At 37.1% G+C, this 18,940-nt stretch overlaps 1 protein-coding gene across 8 annotated transcripts in view; it reads right to left on the bottom strand.

The window, feature by feature from the left end:
- apbb2b (amyloid beta precursor protein binding family B member 2b) overlaps positions 1 to 18,940 on the bottom strand; it is a 92,559-nt gene extending 73,619 nt beyond the window's left edge. For all 8 annotated transcript variants that reach the window (XR_015476532.1, XR_015476530.1, XR_015476531.1 and 5 more), the window contains exon 1: positions 18,897 to 18,940. The gene's annotated coding sequence lies outside the window, so the exon portion shown is untranslated. The remainder of the gene's footprint in view (positions 1 to 18,896) is intronic.

Genomic DNA, 18,940 nt, shown 5'->3' with positions numbered 1-18,940 from the left:
ATCTTATGATGTTGTGCACCTGCTGGGAAACAACTAAATGCACTACAGAATATTACGATTACACACACATGCACAAATTTCATGTAAACGCATCAGCTTTTTACAAAGTAATACTCACTACTCTTGAGTACTTTCGAAATGTCTACATTTTACTTACACTTTGGGCAATATTTACAACAGATACTTTTAATTTACTTGCACTACATTTTTAGACAAGTAATGGTACTTTTCCTTAAGTATGATTTTCCAGTACACTTTCCACCACTGATTGTACCAAACGTTTTTTGTGCTACTTCAAAAATATAAGTGCAGGATGCCGATCACAGATGCCGAACAATGAAAAGAGCGGATGGGCCACAATAAACAAGACTTACAAGCTATTAGAGCAACATCACACTCACACATACACACACAACAAGGAGGTCAAGCGGAACTTCAGCTAGACACAACAAAGTGTGTGAGAAAAAGAGTTGGTCAGATGCATAGTGTTTGAGTGTGTGTACAAAAATAAGTGTGTTCTATAATAACCAACAGGATGAGCCCATTGTTCCCAGTTTTTCCTCTGAAAAACAGTTCAACTACATGCAAAGAATGTGTATGCTCACCCATGTACATAAAGCCAAAATTACATTACACATACAGAAAAGTGTTGATATTACATAAACAGCTTACACAGGGCTTATCTTTTCCTTTCTCTCTCTCTCTCTATTTCATTCTGTGAAACTCTGTGACTCCTGATCAGACTGTGCAGCAATATATTAATACTAATACCCATTAAAACCAACAATCTGCAGTTTAAAAAGCCTTTGGCCAACAGACTTTCAGACCACTCTGAAGGTTATTTAAAGAGGGAGTGTGGTAAACAACATACAGCTGCCTAAGGGTGCATTTCCCAAACATTCAGTCATTAACAACATAGTATAACGATTCAGTGTTTCCCAAAACACTGAACATTCACCAGCAGCATCATGAAGTTGTGTGGTTGGAGCTACAGCTCTTAAACCGTGATAAAAGCAGAGATTCTTGTTAGTATGCCATGTGGGTGGACCTTGTATTTTAGAAGAATAACAATGCAAACAGCAAACAGTATGTAATGTTTTGCAGTATACAGTATGAGTGTATAAATCTAGAATAGGGCTAAAACTTTTAATTGAATTATTCCATTTAATCGATCACAAAAAAATATTGATAAAATATTCTAAATATTGTTTTAAAAACATTCCATTTAAAGCATCACTTCCTGAAGTGTAGTTGTTTGATGGCAAGAAGCCATGGTATCAACAGATCAACAGACCAGGGAGAAAATGAGTAAATGACAGAAATGATCTCAAGTGTAGCATGAGATGAAAATCCATTTGCATGCAAGTGCCATGCCAGTTTGGTTAAAGATCATATAGCCAGTATATAGCCAGCCAATGTTAACTTTTTCCCCTTCCTTTGCGCTGTGTTCATGCAGGCGATAACATTGTTAGCGAGCTAATCTAACGTTATAAAGCCTTTATTTCTTCAGTGCTGTTGCGTGTCAAGTATAAATTATAGTTACAGCATTAACAGCATTGATATCACAATGCGATCATTCGCAATAGTCCGTCGTGAGTATATGCAATGATGAGTTTTGCAAGTGTTTTCTAAAGCCTGTGAATGTGAGTGTTTAAAAACCATTCAGGCATAATAAAATGTACAGTTTGTAACTTTTAAAATTGATTGCACAGTAGGTAGCACGTTTCCGCTTTTTATTCCGCTGTGGCGACCCCAGATTAATAAAGGGACTAAAGCTAAAAAGAAAATAAATGAATGCATGTTTATAAAATGAAGACTATGCAGTATTATTTTACATTTGATTATTCAATTAAAATCAAATATATAATGAAATTGAATAGAATTCTACTCTTCGGAAAACAATAAAACAATGTTTATATTGAATTCATCTATGCTTCAGATTTTTATATTTTATGTACTCCCTTACAGAATCTTCCCAATCAATCTAAAATGATAGATTCTTTACAGACTTTATTTAACTCCTATAGTGAAATTGTATTTATATCACAACATATATCTCGCTGAATAAAAAATGTGTAATATTTTGAATATATTGCAGCCCTAGGTTAAACACTAGAAATCTAATGTAAAGTTACAAAGTTTTTATTGTTTCTGTGCTGTTGCGTGTCAAGGCCAACCACAAAAGCTGCAGTCACACTAGAGTTTGAGCACGGTGCTGCAAAAAGGGGCAAAATTAAACAAGATGATTAGACATTAAAAGTTAGCGATTGCTCCATATTTTGAATTCCTGTACAATTGACCCTCAATTGGTCTCACGCAGTCATGTGATTTTATGTGATAGTAATGTGATTTTGCAGGTCAAAGTTCACCAAGCTTGAACTTTGCACCGCAGCAATCTTCGAAACTTGACGCACAACCAGCGTTTCTGGTCTGATGCATTTGCGTCCGTATGAATGGAAGTCTATGGGGAGAAAAGTCCAGTGTGACCACAGCTTAACATTATACTCCAATGTAAAGTTTTAAAGCCTTTATTTCTTCTGCACTGTTGCATGTCAAGTCTAAACACAAACATTACAATCTAATGTAAATTTATAAAGCTTTTATTTCTTCGACACAGTGATGAACATTACAGTTGTCACGCCTGGGCTCAATCAAGAAGGCAAGAATCGCAGGAGTTAACAAAAACACAAAGATTTATTAAAAACCACTCGTATAGGAAACACAGGAGACTCAGGACCGACAACAGACATCAACTGAGACAATACCAGTCAAAGACTGAACCAAACAGTATAAATACCAAACCCAAAGGGGTATGAATACACTGAAGATGATTAAACAGATGGTATACAGGGGTGAGACACAGGTGGAAGTGATGAACATTAACACATGGCGGGAACTAGAACAAAGGAGCACATGGGGAAGGTCACATGATAAAAACAAACACACATGGAAAACAGGACCTGACAACAGTCTAATGTAATGTTAAACACCTTTATCCTTTTTGTGAACAACAGACTTTAAAGTTCCTCTTTTTTAGAATGGATAATACTCTAATAAGTACTGCAGGATCGTCCTGAAAGTTCCAGTCAAAAACAGAATTCAGATTTTTTATGAAAGTTATTTATGGAAGGTGGACACTCCCTTTAAAGACATTTAAAAATATAAATATAATGAATACAGATACATTAAACAGAAATAATGTTCCCTAGTCAATTTATTTAAATACCCCACAGTTTTAAAATTACAACTGCATTTTGGTATATTGTAGTTTTATCTATCAAAACTATTTTTCATCTAAATCTCACTTGATGGTACAATTCATTTTCGAAATAGCTGAAAATTCCAGAAACTTTACAAAAAATGTTTTTATTTTATGTATTTATTTGATTAGCTCATTATATTTATTGTAATCAAGCAACAATTAAGCAGTGTGTGTACACATTTATTATATATGTGCATATGTGTCTGTGTAAGATTGACTCTAATACACTTTACTGCTCTTGTCTAATTAATTAGTTAATCGATTAATTACAGTGGTTGATTAGTCAAGGTGGGAGACTGCAAGAATTTGACTTAGCTCCCAATCCAAGTCTGAATTAGATGAATTGGGTCCTTGACATTGCTAAACAATGACATTGCCCACTACATCTAAATACTAGGAATTCATAATTGAAAGAAATCCATGTTTGATATAAATGACCACTATCAAAAAATTGGAGCACTGTATCAACCATGTAGCGTCACCCTGGAAAACCACCCAGAGCACAGCACATTAATAAAACATCTTGATAAGACAGTGAAATGTGAATATGAATTTACAGCAGCCGACATGACCGACGAGAAACAGACGCACATACACTCACACCTTTGGACCTGTCAGGTTTGAGAGCGCGCTGCTTCGAGGCATGAAAATTAGCATAAAAATTACCATCTGGATCTGACAGCCTTGACAAAACATATATACACGCACTCGCATTCAGCTAAGAAATATTGGAAATGCAGATTTACTTTCATGTGCATATGTAACCCGCGTCTCACCTCATCACTCTGTCAAAAAAAATACAAATAAACAAGATGGACGTCGACAGGGTTCATAGAAGGGAGAAGATTGAATAAGCCAAGGAACTCTCTCGAAGGCTGATGTGCAGCGCTTCACATCTCTGAGCCAGACAGGCCAGCCTGACAGGATTTCATTTCGGTAGAGTAAAATTTCAGCATAGTCGAAGGTCGGGCAAGGAGAGGCAGACAGAAAAATATACAAATTCATTCAGGAAAACAGAATAAGAATGTTTGCTTTTCTCAGAAAAGCATGAAGAAACATAAGCCTGGCCGACTCTTAACCAACACGCCAACACAATCACTCTGAGCAAACACACTGAGGAATGTGAGTGAGTGAGTGAGTGAGTGAGTGTGTACTCAGACTCTGTCAAAACATCCACAGGAAAAAGGAAGTGATGTCAGGCTTGTCAATAAATGTGGCATTTCATGTCAAAGGATGCTGTGAAATTTATTATCAGGTAAATCAGTTTCATTTAAGGCCAAACAAACTCAAACACGTACACCAAAGAAATCAATATATTTTTGATCATGTGTCTTTCTTTATAAAACAGAGCACATGGCTGTCTGCTTCCAACAGCAACACTGAGGAAGAAAGAAAGAGAGAAAACGAGGGGAATAGGGAGCAAGAAATAACAATACAAGCCTCCTATTGTTAGGCTGGGATAGAAAACAGGCGTCGGGAAACACACATACGCACGCAGCGGGAATGAAACAGCACTTTCATAACCCTGAGTCAAGCCCGAGGCAACTGTTGGTCAGATGAGAGGAGTGTGATAATCTTACACACGCATTAAAAATGACGGTGGGATCGTGGCTTGATTTTACACCCCCCTCCGTGGAAACTGGGCTGTTTAGGGATGAAAGATGAGTCTGGCTGCTCCCTCCTCGCTTTTCTAAAGTTAGTATAAGGCCAGTGTCCCGCTAGACAATTTTTAAGCCGATTTTCTGTCCTAATCTTTATTTAGACTGTTATTTGAGAGTCAGGGAGTCTGTCGGCGCAGTTTCTTCTCTCTGACACCATCCAAACTTTAATTCAGCAAAGACCATAAGGCGAACGTTGATTGTGCAGAAAGGACAAGGGAACAACTTTAAAAGAGTAAATTTACTTTATGAATCGCATTATCATTCGCTTGATAGTTTATTACAATGGTTCATCCTACTGTGTATAGTAGTCCTATTTTTATTTCACAGAGCACCACATTGATTTGATGCTAAATGTTGCAGCAGCTGGACAGAAAAATTCCAGATAAAAGCCAGAGGCGATATTTAGTCTAAAGCTGTTGAGAATGTAGATAAATACTTTTTTTTTCATCAATAAGGTAAAGTCTACCCACCACTGAAACCATTCGGGAAATGTTTGAGTAGATATGCATGTGTTTTTTTTTTTACGTATGCTAGTTATTTTTTTTTATTTCACAAACAAATGCCATTTAAAAATTGGTTCTTGTCACATATGGGTTTAAACTATAGGTGGCATAGATAAATTTTTTTTTATCTAGATTAATCTCACTGTAATCTTGGAATTAAACTAGATTTATCTCATTATCAAATGCCTCATTTGAATTCTGCCAAATGCATTCAGAATATGTGTGCTACCTAAATGATGACTAAACGTAAGTCTTTGACATGGGTTTCTTCAGTTAAACATGAATTTTAAACTGTAGGCCTACATAAACTCGAAACATCGATTTTTGATCACCTTTATCCGACTAAAGTCATAACTGAACTAAACAGAAATGCAAAGACATGTGGAGTATGCACATATTAGTGGCATTATTAAAGTAAATACAGCAATCAAACTATTACCGTCATTTAGAACTTTTCGCCATATTTTCCGACAAAATATACACACAGTTGGCTGTCAGACACACATACACACATCGCAAAATGCTGAAGTTTTTTCTTTCCATTTGGTATGCGTTATTAAATTCCATAACACTCTCACTGTCTTACTCCTTATTTGCACTTATTTGCGTTTGTCACTGGGGTATCAATGAAATGTTCAGGAGTGAATGTGAAACTGCTGAACTGCAGTTAAAGTCATCCAAAATTACATTAAACTCTTACAAGAAAGCACTTCACGTAAACACCTCAATTATATTATTGTCTATTAAGGCAAATAACTAGATTGCAGATGTCCATGTAAACGTAGTCAGTAGTGTCTTCGAAGTAAGTGAAAGATTCAGATCCTGCTGATTTGATTCAGAAGGGCACTTTTTTTGTCAGACGGCTCACCGGTTTGACTTTCAGTCACCGTCATTCATTTAAAAAGCACCCGGTCCACTTTTTTGTATATGATTTACTCGAACACATAAACTCTACAGGTGCCTGATAGTTAGATGCAGTCAGATTCCCTCTAGTGAACTGCATCCATCTAAGCACGTCATGTTTGATGTGGTAATTATACAGTAGGAATAAGTTCAAAGATTGGTTCTCGCCCCCTACAGTGCAATTCGGCCAAGTATACATCTGCACCTAAATATTAAGGTGAAAGCCATCATAGTCTGCGTAGAACAGACCCAGCTCCCAACCCAACTTTGAGAATAGATTAATGGCAATATTTTTTTTCGCCTATAAGAGTCTCGCACTAACGAAGCACGCTAACGCCAATAACAGCCCACCACTAGTTTAAACATAACCTCCTCATCAGAGCGTTAATTTAATGAGGTCAGATCTTGTGAGGGTTTGTGCTGTATGAATATGCAATATCAAATTTTTTTAATTTTAATTGAACTATTTTTATTATTAATTTTTTTCTGTTGTATCTGTATTGTCTGAAAATGTAATAAATACACTATAAAAAATAGGTTGTCTATAATGAGTGTGTTAAAAAGACTTGTAAATTAGCAGATTAATGCTGACTTTTTTTGAGTATGTTAATGTACTTCCAACTTAATCAAAATATCGAGTAGGGGCAGGGCTTTCTTTTTGCACATCATTCACTCATAGCAAACTAATGGTAAGGGGACGTAGTTAATAATATTTATTATTGTCATCAACAGAGTAGACCGCCACTCCAAATATAAAACCAAATGGTCAGACTTTGAAGATTACCAAAACCCCTTCTTCATAAGATTAACTTGCACAGATTCATTGTTCACCTGAATAAAAACAATGTGCATTAGCAAAATAAACAATGTACATTTTGATTTCACACTGACTTTAAGTAATGTTTCACAAACTAATTTTGAGAGGAGCATGTAATATGATTGATCGCAGCTGGTCTCTCATCTGTAATCATTAGTAAGCCAATCGGATCTTTCCAAACTGACTATAAATAGCCCGACTAACATTACTCCCTCATCTTCATTTTTTGAAGAATCCCCTCATCCAGCTTTCCTCCTTTACCAGGGGAAGCTCTCAAGAACTAAATGATTACGTACCTCCTTACATGCTCATTGACCAAGCGGGAGCCCTAAGCTCAATAATCTCCGAGCTCAGGGCTTTCTTAGGGACAGCATGCAAAACCTGCTATTATTATCAAGCAATATTTATAATATCAATATCAAGCGCTATAAGGTTAAACTCTTGAAATTACACTCAAAGAATCATTCAGACTCTGAGCTTTTACTAAGTTATTTAACTCATTAGAAAAGTAACTTATTATTTTGTATACACCTTGCACTATTTTCACCTGCTGACAGTTTTGCAGAAATCACTGCCAAAAATGTCCAAATGAGAGGTAAATCAACGCTTATCCCCATTATAAAAAATCATGTGTTAACAAACTCTTAAAATCACATACACAATGTTTATTATCATTAATGTTATCAGAGAAAAGCTACATATGTTGACCTGTCTGTAACTCTGAGCCCTGCAGTGTGGAATGTGTGTTTTGATGGGACATTGCATCGGCCATGAGCTACAGCCAATGAGAAGGCAAGACATAAAGAGGAGGAGTCAAAGTCCTGCATCAGAATGTCAGCAAACGTGGCTTCCGCAGGCAACAAATCTCCATTCTTTTTCATTGCAAATCAGCTAACAGACAAGCTGATCGCAAGCCTCTAACAGGCCACCGATTACCAATAAATCCAGTGTGAAAACTCCTGACTCACAAGCATATTTCCAATAGCACTTCGCATTCAATGTGTAACCCTATCACTGGTTTATTGTGTAGTGTAGTGTTACACGCACCAGCATGTAAATGCAACCCCAGACAGCTTTGTAAATGATGAATTGGTGTTAAATTTGTACAAATAGGAAAATGTACAATTAGTAGGAAAGAAATCTTCATACCTCACTTCACTTATAAAACAAAGCAGGGCTCAAGAATATGGTCCCGGGTCAGCGTGAGAAATGCTCACAGCAGCAGACAGGACTGTCAGTGGCCCAATAAGTGTCAATATACACATGCAAATGTGATCTTAAAAATTGAGAAGCAGCACGACTGATGAAAATAGGCTACCGGTGTTCTCGCAAGTCACAGCAAGCAGGTGAAAACAGCACAAAAATGAGAGGATGATTATGCGTGCATAGTGAAACACTTACTGTACAAGCTCCTGTTTCTTCATGAGTGGATCTATATTTTGATCAAGACCACTGACAATTCATACCAGTAAAACCCAAGTACTGTTTGATAACACTGTTTTTACTAATATGGTTTAATTATCATTACAATAATGTTCCTTTCAAGAGTTCACGCTTAGGCCCCGTTTACACTAGTGCGTTTAAGTTTTAAAATGGCGTTTTAGATTTTTTTGATTATTAAAACTGATATTCAGCAAAAGATAGGGTTTGTTTCGTATTTTCACTGAAAATGAAAGGAGGCAGTAATGTTATAAGCTCCGTTTTGTTATAAATACGCATACAGTGAAGATGACGTTCAAATATGCAGCACAACGCCTTAACATTTCTGCTGTCTGTTAAGTTGTTAATAATAAAATTAAAATAGCTGTTCCTTCATGTTTTTATTTTATTGTTAAGAAAGTGAAACATTGTAGCCAGGATGATGTAAATAAGGTTATACAGTACACTGTTCCCTTTGAAGATTTACCCGACATGTTCTTGGGAGTCTGTTTTCCATATCAAACTTGCGAAGTCTGAACTTACAAGAAGAGGATGCAGAACTTTAACTGTGTGTAGACTACTTAATATTGAGGAAAAGTCCCAATCAGAGAGGCGAATGTCGGCAGCCCTGCTCTGTTTTCAGATGTCTCCGTTTTGCCCCATCCACACTGAGACGAAGCAGCAGCGTTTTAGAATGAAAACGGCCTCTTCAGCGTTTCCAAAACGCTCAGTTTTCGGCGCTCGAAAACTCCGGTGTAGTGTGGACGGATGGCGTAACCGTAGCAAAACTTATGCGTTTTCAAACTAAAACGCATTAGTGCAAACAGGGCCTTAGATATGCTTGACGCTAGTAGCAGGTTTGGCATGCTTTCCCGGGAGAAAACCCTCGGAGATAATTGAGCCCAGGGCATTCGCCTGGTCAATAAGCATATAAGGGGGTCCGAGACAGAGCTACACGATTCTGGCTACAATTAAAATCACGATTTTTTTGCTTAAAATAAAGATCATGATTTTCTCACGATTATGTAGATTTAAAATAAAGGTTAATATGAGTCGGCTATTCTTATTGTTATTTCTCAAACATATGGTAAAAAAATTATAATAGTATTATATGTAGATCTACTATTGGTTAAAATTTTCAATTTTGTATAGACTTGGAATGGTGGACTTGAACAGACATTAAATTGGTCCTGGTCATTAATGCACAGTAAAGTGATGACATCAGAATACAATTTTCATAATTCTGATGTTGAATTAATATGTTTGAGACATGCTTGCAATCTGTTATTGACAACATTGTTAGACCATTTTTTTTTCTACTGGTAAAATCAGACATCTGTCATTATCAGATTCCCTCCTGCATTATATTCAACATTATATAGGCTAGAGTAGTTATACTGTGACTTAAACATTTATTCTCATGCACAACACTTTGTGTTCGCTAAGAAAGAAAAAAAGCATATCAAATGCTTATTATCATAACTCTATAATGCGATATGATAATTTAAATGACGTGCGCACTTTCGGTTTCATTTCCACTGCTAAGTGCGGTTCATACTTCACGCACGGCTCTCAAACAATCATTCTGTTTCACAAACTGAATGTTATTTTCAACTTTATTACCTTTCATTCACAGACTATGCAGGTTCTGTTCACTAAATTAGACTTCATTCACATGCGCGTGCCTGCCCTCTCTGTGGTAACAGGTCACGGTCAGCAGCCCACGTCACGTCACGCAGCCGCGAATACATCATTACATTTAGACAGAAATGGCATTTTTGGGTAAATTATACCTTATAAATACAATGTTTGACTCTTTCAAAACCATTTCAACACCATTGGTGTCCATGTTGCTGAACAACGTATGTAAAACAATGTAAAGACTTGTCCGGCCGCCTTTTCCTCTCTTCTGAACTTGAAAATATGATTGGCAGAATCGTAGAAATGCTGGATTAAGATTGTCCAGGGGGTTGAATCGAGATCGCCATCTTTTTTCGTTTAATTGTGCAGCTCTAGTACGAGATTAGGTAGGTCTCGAGAGCTCCCCCTGGTCAAGGAAGGGAAAGGAGGAGATGGGGTGGAAGGAGGGATTCTTCCAAAACAAAGATAAGGTAGTAGGGAGATTTCAATCTATTTATTGTAACCTTGAATCAATCTGATTGGATTATTGCTGATTACGGATAAAAGGCCAGCCGCAATCAATCACATCACATGCTCCCCTCGAAATGAGTTTATAAAACTTTACTGAACACAACTCCATTGACACGAGTCCTCTAAGATTATGTAGAGTTTACTTGTTTACTTTCTAGGACTGTTGCGCATACTCTTACATGACTGTTAGGTTAAAAAAATGTTAAAGAAAAGCTATGTTGAATGAAAAGTGTACATATGAAAACTACCGCATATTTGACTTGTTTTGACACAATAGTTTATATATGTGGCTAAGAAATAACTATTTTTATTTTTTGGTGGAGGAAGTAAAAAACATTTGCCTATCCAGGTCGTCATTGAGCCCTACTATGTGGCCATTTATTGAGATTGCATGAAAACACATGAACAATGAACACAAACTTCACTTATAAAATAAACAAACAGCAAAATGAAGTAAACAGCAGCCCCTCGCTGATGACTTCTGCATGAGCATAAACAAATAGCTGAGGCCTGCTCCTCTCTCATATTCCACTGTCATCCCTCCTCCTTACATCTCTCTGTGGGACCCAAGACCGGTGTGAATGGTCAGGGAGAGTGTCCCTCATTAACATTTGATCCACCTGCCTCATACTGCTTGCAGAGATTATTCCAATCATTATAATTTCATCACCATTCTGCCAAAATGCAAAAAATACAAAAACAAATAACATTTTAAAGAGCAAGCATCAAACTTTTCTAACAAACCACAAATGCAAAACAATCTGTATTACAACAATGGCACAATCAAATAAAAGCCAAACTACTTCTGACTAACCATCCTTATCAAACTGCTGTGCGGTTTGTCAGCTAAAAATACTAATCAGCCTTCTAAATGTTTAATCTGAGCTGAATTATGTTGTTTCAAAGTGCCCTGTGGGTACTTAAGTTTCACAAAACTAAAGTAGCAAATAATTATATTTACATTTAAAGCCTTCATTCAATTCCCATAATAATGAAGACCTCAGAATGCCTGCAGTAAAAGCCCCTTCCTGTAAAACAATATAAGAGAGCAATAACCCAACAGTGCAGATGTACTACAGGGGTGCAGGCACACACCCCTCTAAGCCATCAGCTGCAGTCTCTCTCTCTCTCTCTCTCTTTCCCTCTCTATCCCCCTATGACTCACTTTTTCCTCAGTCAGCAAGTCCAGACCCTTAAAGAGGGAGACAGAGACACAGTGCAGCAGCCTGCTGGAATATAAAACAAAACGCACATAAAGAAAGAGAGTGTGTGTGCCCAGAGGACGCTCCTATTAGCAGTGACATCACGTCACTTACCTAAAAAAAACCACACAGGCGCTGCAACAATGACAGCTTACCAATCCACTGACATATCTGCTGCTGGAGAAGGTCGTGAGAGTCTGTGTGTGTGTGTGTGTGTGTGTGTGTGTGTGTGTGTGTGTGTGTGTGTGTGTGTGTGTGTGTGTGTGTGTGTGTGTGCGCGCGCGCGCGCGTGTGTGTGCGTGTGTGTGTGTGTGTGTGTGTGTGTGTGTGTGTGTGTGTGTGTGTGTGTGTGTGTGTGTGTGTGTGTGTGTGTGTGTGTGTGTGTGTGTGTGTGTGTGTGTGTGTGAAAAATAAAAAGACAGGTGTTGAAAAATTAAATAAAAACAAATGTTTTGTGACATAAATAATATAAAAAAACATACTGTCTCATCAGGTATTTACATTAAGATAAAATAACATAAATATTAAGTCTAGATTAAAATACTGGTTAAAGACAAATAAATATAAGGCTACTGAGCTGTAAAATGTAAATGATTAAAAAATGAAACAATTACAGGCAAATCAAAGCGCGGTAATAATGACGGTAACAGCTGTGTAATTTCCAGCTATTAAGTAATCAAAACAAGCAAATTACAGCAAATACAACAGATGTGTTATTAAGGAATATAAAGCATTTTGCAGCACAAACAAAACGTGTAATTGTTTCATTATTTTTGTTTATTTGTTTTGTTTGTGGTGAGACAATTAAAAATATTGCAAGGGCAACTGAAAATCTGAAAAAAAAAAATGGATGGATTTTAATGTTGCAATATGCCTTAAAAAAAGACTTGCAGATGGAGCAGTATGAAAATGACAGCAGCTGCTGCATGAAGGAATGTTCTGGGTTTAACACAAGTTAAGCTCCATGTACAGCATCTGTGCCAGCAGAAAAAAAATATTTGCCCCTCAGTTTGTAAAATAGGCGAGAATGAATCACACATTAATGTGAATACAATGATAGTTAACAAATCTTTAGCTTGTTTTAAATTTGAACCATTTGAGACTAATCCTTCTGTTACAAAATATCAGCAGTAGTCGTAACTAACAAGTCGTAACAACATGCAACTCCACAATATTCTAGTGACATGCAATTTTGCTGTCCGCACCGGAAGCAACACGACAGAAACATTTAAATACTACAGATAAGCTTTTCGGCGTAGTGCCTTTTTTAACCTGGGGTCGCCACAGCGGAATGAACCACCAACTTATTCAGCATATGTTCTACGCGTCGGATGCCCTTCCAGCCGCAACCCATCTCTGGGAAACATCCATACACATTCATGCACACTAACACACTGTGGACAATTTAGCCTACCCAATTCACCAGTACCGCATGTATTTGGACTGTGGGGGAAACCGGAGTCACTTTCTCTTCGCTGGTAAGATATACAGCCCGGTACACAAGGTTCCTATGTAACTCCCAACGATACTTCCGTGTTTCTTCCTACCGCAGCCTCGATTTCGCTTTTAAAAATGGTGGCCTCATGAAATCAGTCTATATGTTCATGAATAAACTATATGTTTGCTAGCTATTTTATTTTCAAGATCTGAGGTAAACTAATAATACGTAATGGTGCTTTCAGTATGGCTATAAATGCAGTGTAAAGTTGTTTTTAAACTCACATTGATAACTTTTTATGCTACTTAAAATACATATTCAGCATCTGAGGTGATGAATGTTATAACAGTTTATGCTGTTATCCAGTCACACTGACAATGTTTATATGAACATCAGTAATCAAATTATTTGCCATAATCTGAGGACAATAATATGATTAGGTGTCTACATGAGTTGCTTTTTGAATATTCCTTTCATGATCCCATTTTACATGTTATTGCACATAGTACAATTAACATCATTGGGTCACCACACTATTCACTCTCTCTCTGGAGTTTCGTGTAGTTTTGGGTGTTTCATTTTTCATTTACTTTAACTGCAGTTTGGCACTTTCACTTTCATTTAGGAATGTTTCAAGTATTCCCCCGTGACAAACAAGATATTGGATGCAAGTATAAACTGCTGGAAGAGTTTAGTTTTAATCGAATTTGACACCGCACGCCGCATGGGAAAAAAAATCTCCATATTTTGCGATGCAGGTGTCTGTGCCCTTTACTGACTCGGAAGGTGCAAAGAATAGTGTCAGACAGCCACGGGTGTATAGACTAATGCGGCTAAAATCCTACACGATAGTAATTGTTCGTTTAAGATGTTTACATGTCTGTACTGCACTTCAATAATGCGGCTAAAATAGGAATACTCCACATGCCTAAATTTGATTTCTGTTTAGTTTGATTATAACTTAAGTTAGATTAAGGTAATCAAAAATCACTGTTTACATAGTAGACTCGTAATTAGAGCATTGTCTTTTTCATATTAAAATTTCATATTAGGCTTAGGGAAAAAAAACTCTTTAATATGGAAAAGATAGCTTTCATCATTTTTCGCAGTGTCTCATTGTGAGTAGTTAGGACATGCAATTTAAGTGGTAAATTTGTAAAACATTAAAAAACTAAATTGTTAAGCCCTGTGATTTATGTGATGTGGAAAACACAGACAAAATAGTAGAATCCAGAAAGGAAATCTTAATTAGGACTGTTGAGGATGTCCTTAAACACCATTATTGTGCTCACATGCGCAACAGAAATAACTGTGATTGCTCTGAAGGCCATTACTTTTTGAAAGTGTTTGAAAGCTGCGTCTATTAGCTGATCTCTCAGCAGATCCCTTATATGTCTGCTCATTGATGGATTAGCTGATGGACTTTCAAACCCTCAAGTGCCTGTGTATCTGTGCTAGTGCTGGGTAAACAGCAGTGAAGAGTGGTAAATCGACAACCTTTAGTCCTATTTGTTGATAATATGAACACAATGGCCAGTGCGTGGTGTTTAAGAACTACTCAACAGCGCTTACATTAATGAGAAATAAATTATTTACTTTAATTTATTTAGTACCAATTGGTATCAAAATCGATACTTTTGACAAGACTAACACTGACTAGTGTCTAAATATTGAACTGCAAACACACTTTTTAAATATACTGTAGAGTGATGTTGTGTATGTGTGAATGAATGGTGTGGTTTGGTTTCCCGGAGCAACCTTGACAGAAGCTTGCCCATGGTGTACAGCTTTATTTGAGAAAAACTTTAAACAAAAACAAAACTGCTCATTTATGACATGTACATCGAATGAGGCAGCCAACACATGCCTTAAATATATCCATTTCTTTTAACTTTCAACAATGTCTTAGAAGCACCAGCCTAAACACCCTGTGGTGGCGAGCACATTTGCACCCAAACAAAATCCTGTTTCTGCATAGGCTGGCAGTCTGCATGCTGAGAACTGGATAAAATGCCATAACCCAGTGCAAGCAGCAAACCGAAATACAACCTCATGATGAATGTTATGTCATTGCGTCATACAATGAACCCCGATGAGCACCGGACTGTATGACCACAACAGCCCTCAGCAAAACATTCCAGAAGACTCACATTCCCGACACAGCGACCTTATCCCAGCCAGAGCACAAGAAATCTGAATCCTTAACAAGGATACTGTTACTATTCCTATAGCAGAGTGAAAAAAAAAACCCTGTTGCACAACAAACAGACAAGCAGTGAAAGGATAAAATCCAGCGCCATTGAAAAGGACAAATGTTTACACTGAGATTTCCGACGCTACGCAAACAGTATGCATGGCCACATTTTTAAAGAAATGGTATGTTTCTAAATTCCTACTCATCATAACAGCAGCACTCGGTCTTTGAAACTTGATGTTGTAAAGTAATTTTACAACTTTTACTGGAACAACTGCTGAAGTCTAAGAGTCTAAGTTGAACATCTTATTATTTAAACCAGCAAATAAACAAAGACTTTGCACTATTTATAGATCACTAATTCAATACAAATGTGATGGCAGTTTGAATGTTTCCAAGAGAACATCAAAAAACGATCTTATGAAAAACCTTAAAATCTTTAACACCTAAAAAGTCGCTGGACTTTTTGACATTCTCTTGTTGATGCCAACAAAGCAGATATTACAACACCCTTACAAAAAAAACACCTTACAAAAATCCAAAGGCAGCTGTATGTTTTTATGCATTGGCTGTTTCATGAGGAAAATGTTACGTGTGATATAAATCCCTCCGTAATGAAACACCTTGCTTTAATGTTGCCAAGGAACTTAGGCCAATGAATACAATTAGAGCCTTAGATTTAGAGGCCTTTAACATAAACAATGAGATACCTATTCATATTTGTTATTAATATCATGATTTCCAGATAATATTTTTTAATCAGAATGAAAACATAATATATTTGGTAGAATAAAAGTTCATATTAAAAGTCAGTAGTGTTTGTTAGATTTCCCCCAAAGCACCACTTAGACCACTGACCAGATTATCCTAATTATTTTTTTCCAAAATGACTCAATTGGTCCGAAATTGACAACACAATGTTGTTAGAGGTCAGTTTATCCCACATTGAAAACTCTGTCATCACTCTCATAAACTCAAACAACAAATATCTCTTCTTTCTCTTATCACTACATAAATAAAACTTTGAAGGATGCATAAATATTTATAGTTTTAATTCACATATGAAAACTGCCTTGAAGTTGACACAAAAAACAAACCTTGAGGCTTTTTCATCAAGCATGCATGTTTGTGCTGCATTCGTCAGTGTTTACATAAGAATAAAAACTTCATTGAAAAACGTCCTCATATACGGTGAATATATCTTTTTAGAACACTTGTATTAAACAGCAAAATTCGTATTACTGTTGTAATACATATTACCTTGCAAATGTTGTTTATATCAATACAAAAAATAAAAACTAAAAGTCTGTGCAAAAAATTATTGATTTCAAAGGAAATTTCTAAGAATTTTTTTTTAAATTGACAAATTATGACAGAATTACCCAGCAGCCACACAACGTCATAAGATGTTAATATTAGGTTAGATTTAGGTCAGCAGCATCTAAGGACAATGTTATTTTAACGTCCTATAATGATGTGAATGATGTTGATATTTGATTGATTTTAATGTTGTGTCGGAAACTGACCAATATCTAATGTTGAGCCAACATCTTATACCAGCGTCAAAGTAACATCAAATATTGACATTTATTCCATCAGGTATGACAACTGAAATCCAACGTCATATTGGTAACATCCACACAACGTCAAGCTATAACATCATTAGATGTTGATATTTTGTTTGTTTTTTAGTTGCATTGGAAAGTAACCAAAAGGCAATTTCTGTTCGACGTTGGACATTGACGTCAACCTAATTTTCATTTCCAATCAAAATGCTAAGTCCCACGATATTGGGGTACAAAATCAATCTGACGTCATGTTGACATCTGCTTGCTGAGTAATTACTATTCTTATCCTTTTTAATTAAAAATAATTATGAAATATATTATATTATTAAAGAATAAATGTCAAACAATTTTACTAATCCCTTTCCTTTTGTATTTAGAAGATGAGATGCAAACCTACACACCACACGTTTTTCTGAACAATAGAGACAGCTCAATCGTACAAGCAGCATTAATTTAATATACATTTTTTAAAAATCAGACTGTTAATAACATTTATGAATTCATCTCCCAGTCTACTGTGAGCTTATAAACAGTGCAGTAATGAGAGGAAAAATTATCCCATGAAGCAAAATCACACCCTACATCTCTTGTGTATAACAGAGAACGGCCTAGGGATGCAACTCGGTGGAAATGACGTCTTGTAATTTACAAACACACTAACCAGAACACAAAACAAACAAGCCACCGCTACCATTTCATCTGAAACCAATATTGCCTTGCAGAAATGTGGCAAAGACTTTGAAGTAATAACAATTCCCAGAGCTGCTCTCAGAGTGCGCTTTCTACATCACAACCATATACGACAGCTAGAGCTCACAAACGCCTTTACAGTGGAGGGTTTTATGTTGGTACTCAATATAACGGGCTATTGTAGTTTTCTCCACGGTTATGAAGACCGGCGTATGTGAGCATGTCTGCCCCTAGAGCTGCCGGTGCCTGCCGCAGAACGGGCGTCATGAAACCGGGCTGGAGTCTCGCCACTGCGACGCGCACCTACAGCAACAGCGATAACGCGCACACATATATATATATATATGGGCCTACGGATATACACACACACACACACATACACACTATTATGATGATTCTATAAATGCACATGCTGGTGCTTTAAACTGGGCATACGGGCGCGTTTGCTTCAGTCGTGTGTGATTATCGATTCCCGCTGCTTTGACTTTTCCATTGGCCTGGCCTTGAACAGGGGGCTGGAGCCTGCCATAAAACCTGCGAGGGGAGAGGCGAGGCGCGTACCAATAACCATGGCCAAAAACATGGTTCGTAAATCGTTCTTATTTAATATTTTATAACCTAATGTTCAAGTGACATTACATGTGAAAGAGACGAATCGAAAGGGAAACCTGAGCAAACAGTTATGTCAGGGGATATTGAGAAGGAGGGCTGCGACCACACGTACGACCCCCGTTTACACCATTCCATCGCAACTGAAGCCAACAGAACAGAACAGCACGAAATGCGCGTCAAAATCGTTACAGCGTTTCCAGGCGTATCGTGTATGTTGCTGTAGCAATGCTTGAACGTTCATTCGACTAATTGTAAGGATAATATTGGGAACAGTTAGTTGTAAGCCCGTCCGCCGAGGCGCCTATCCGCCTTCTGCTATCGCTGTTTGGGCGAAGCACGTCCACAACTTCGCATTGCAAAACCAATAACACTTGTCGTCATAAAAAAGTGGCAAAAAAAAAATTAAACAGTCACGGATCACAAATTCTGATGCTCTTAAGTTTAGGTTTAATATTTTGCCGTAATACATCACTCACCTCAGATGTCAGCACCCTCTCCCGTTCTCCTCTTTTTCTGGTTT

Source organism: Danio rerio, chromosome 1 (genome assembly GCF_052040795.2).
Source record: "Danio rerio strain M-AB ecotype USA chromosome 1, GRCz13ab, whole genome shotgun sequence".
Taxonomy (NCBI): Eukaryota; Metazoa; Chordata; class Actinopteri; order Cypriniformes; family Danionidae; genus Danio; species Danio rerio.
The sequence above is the reverse complement of the archived record's forward strand: the minus strand, read 5'-3'. Positions and strand labels throughout refer to the sequence as shown.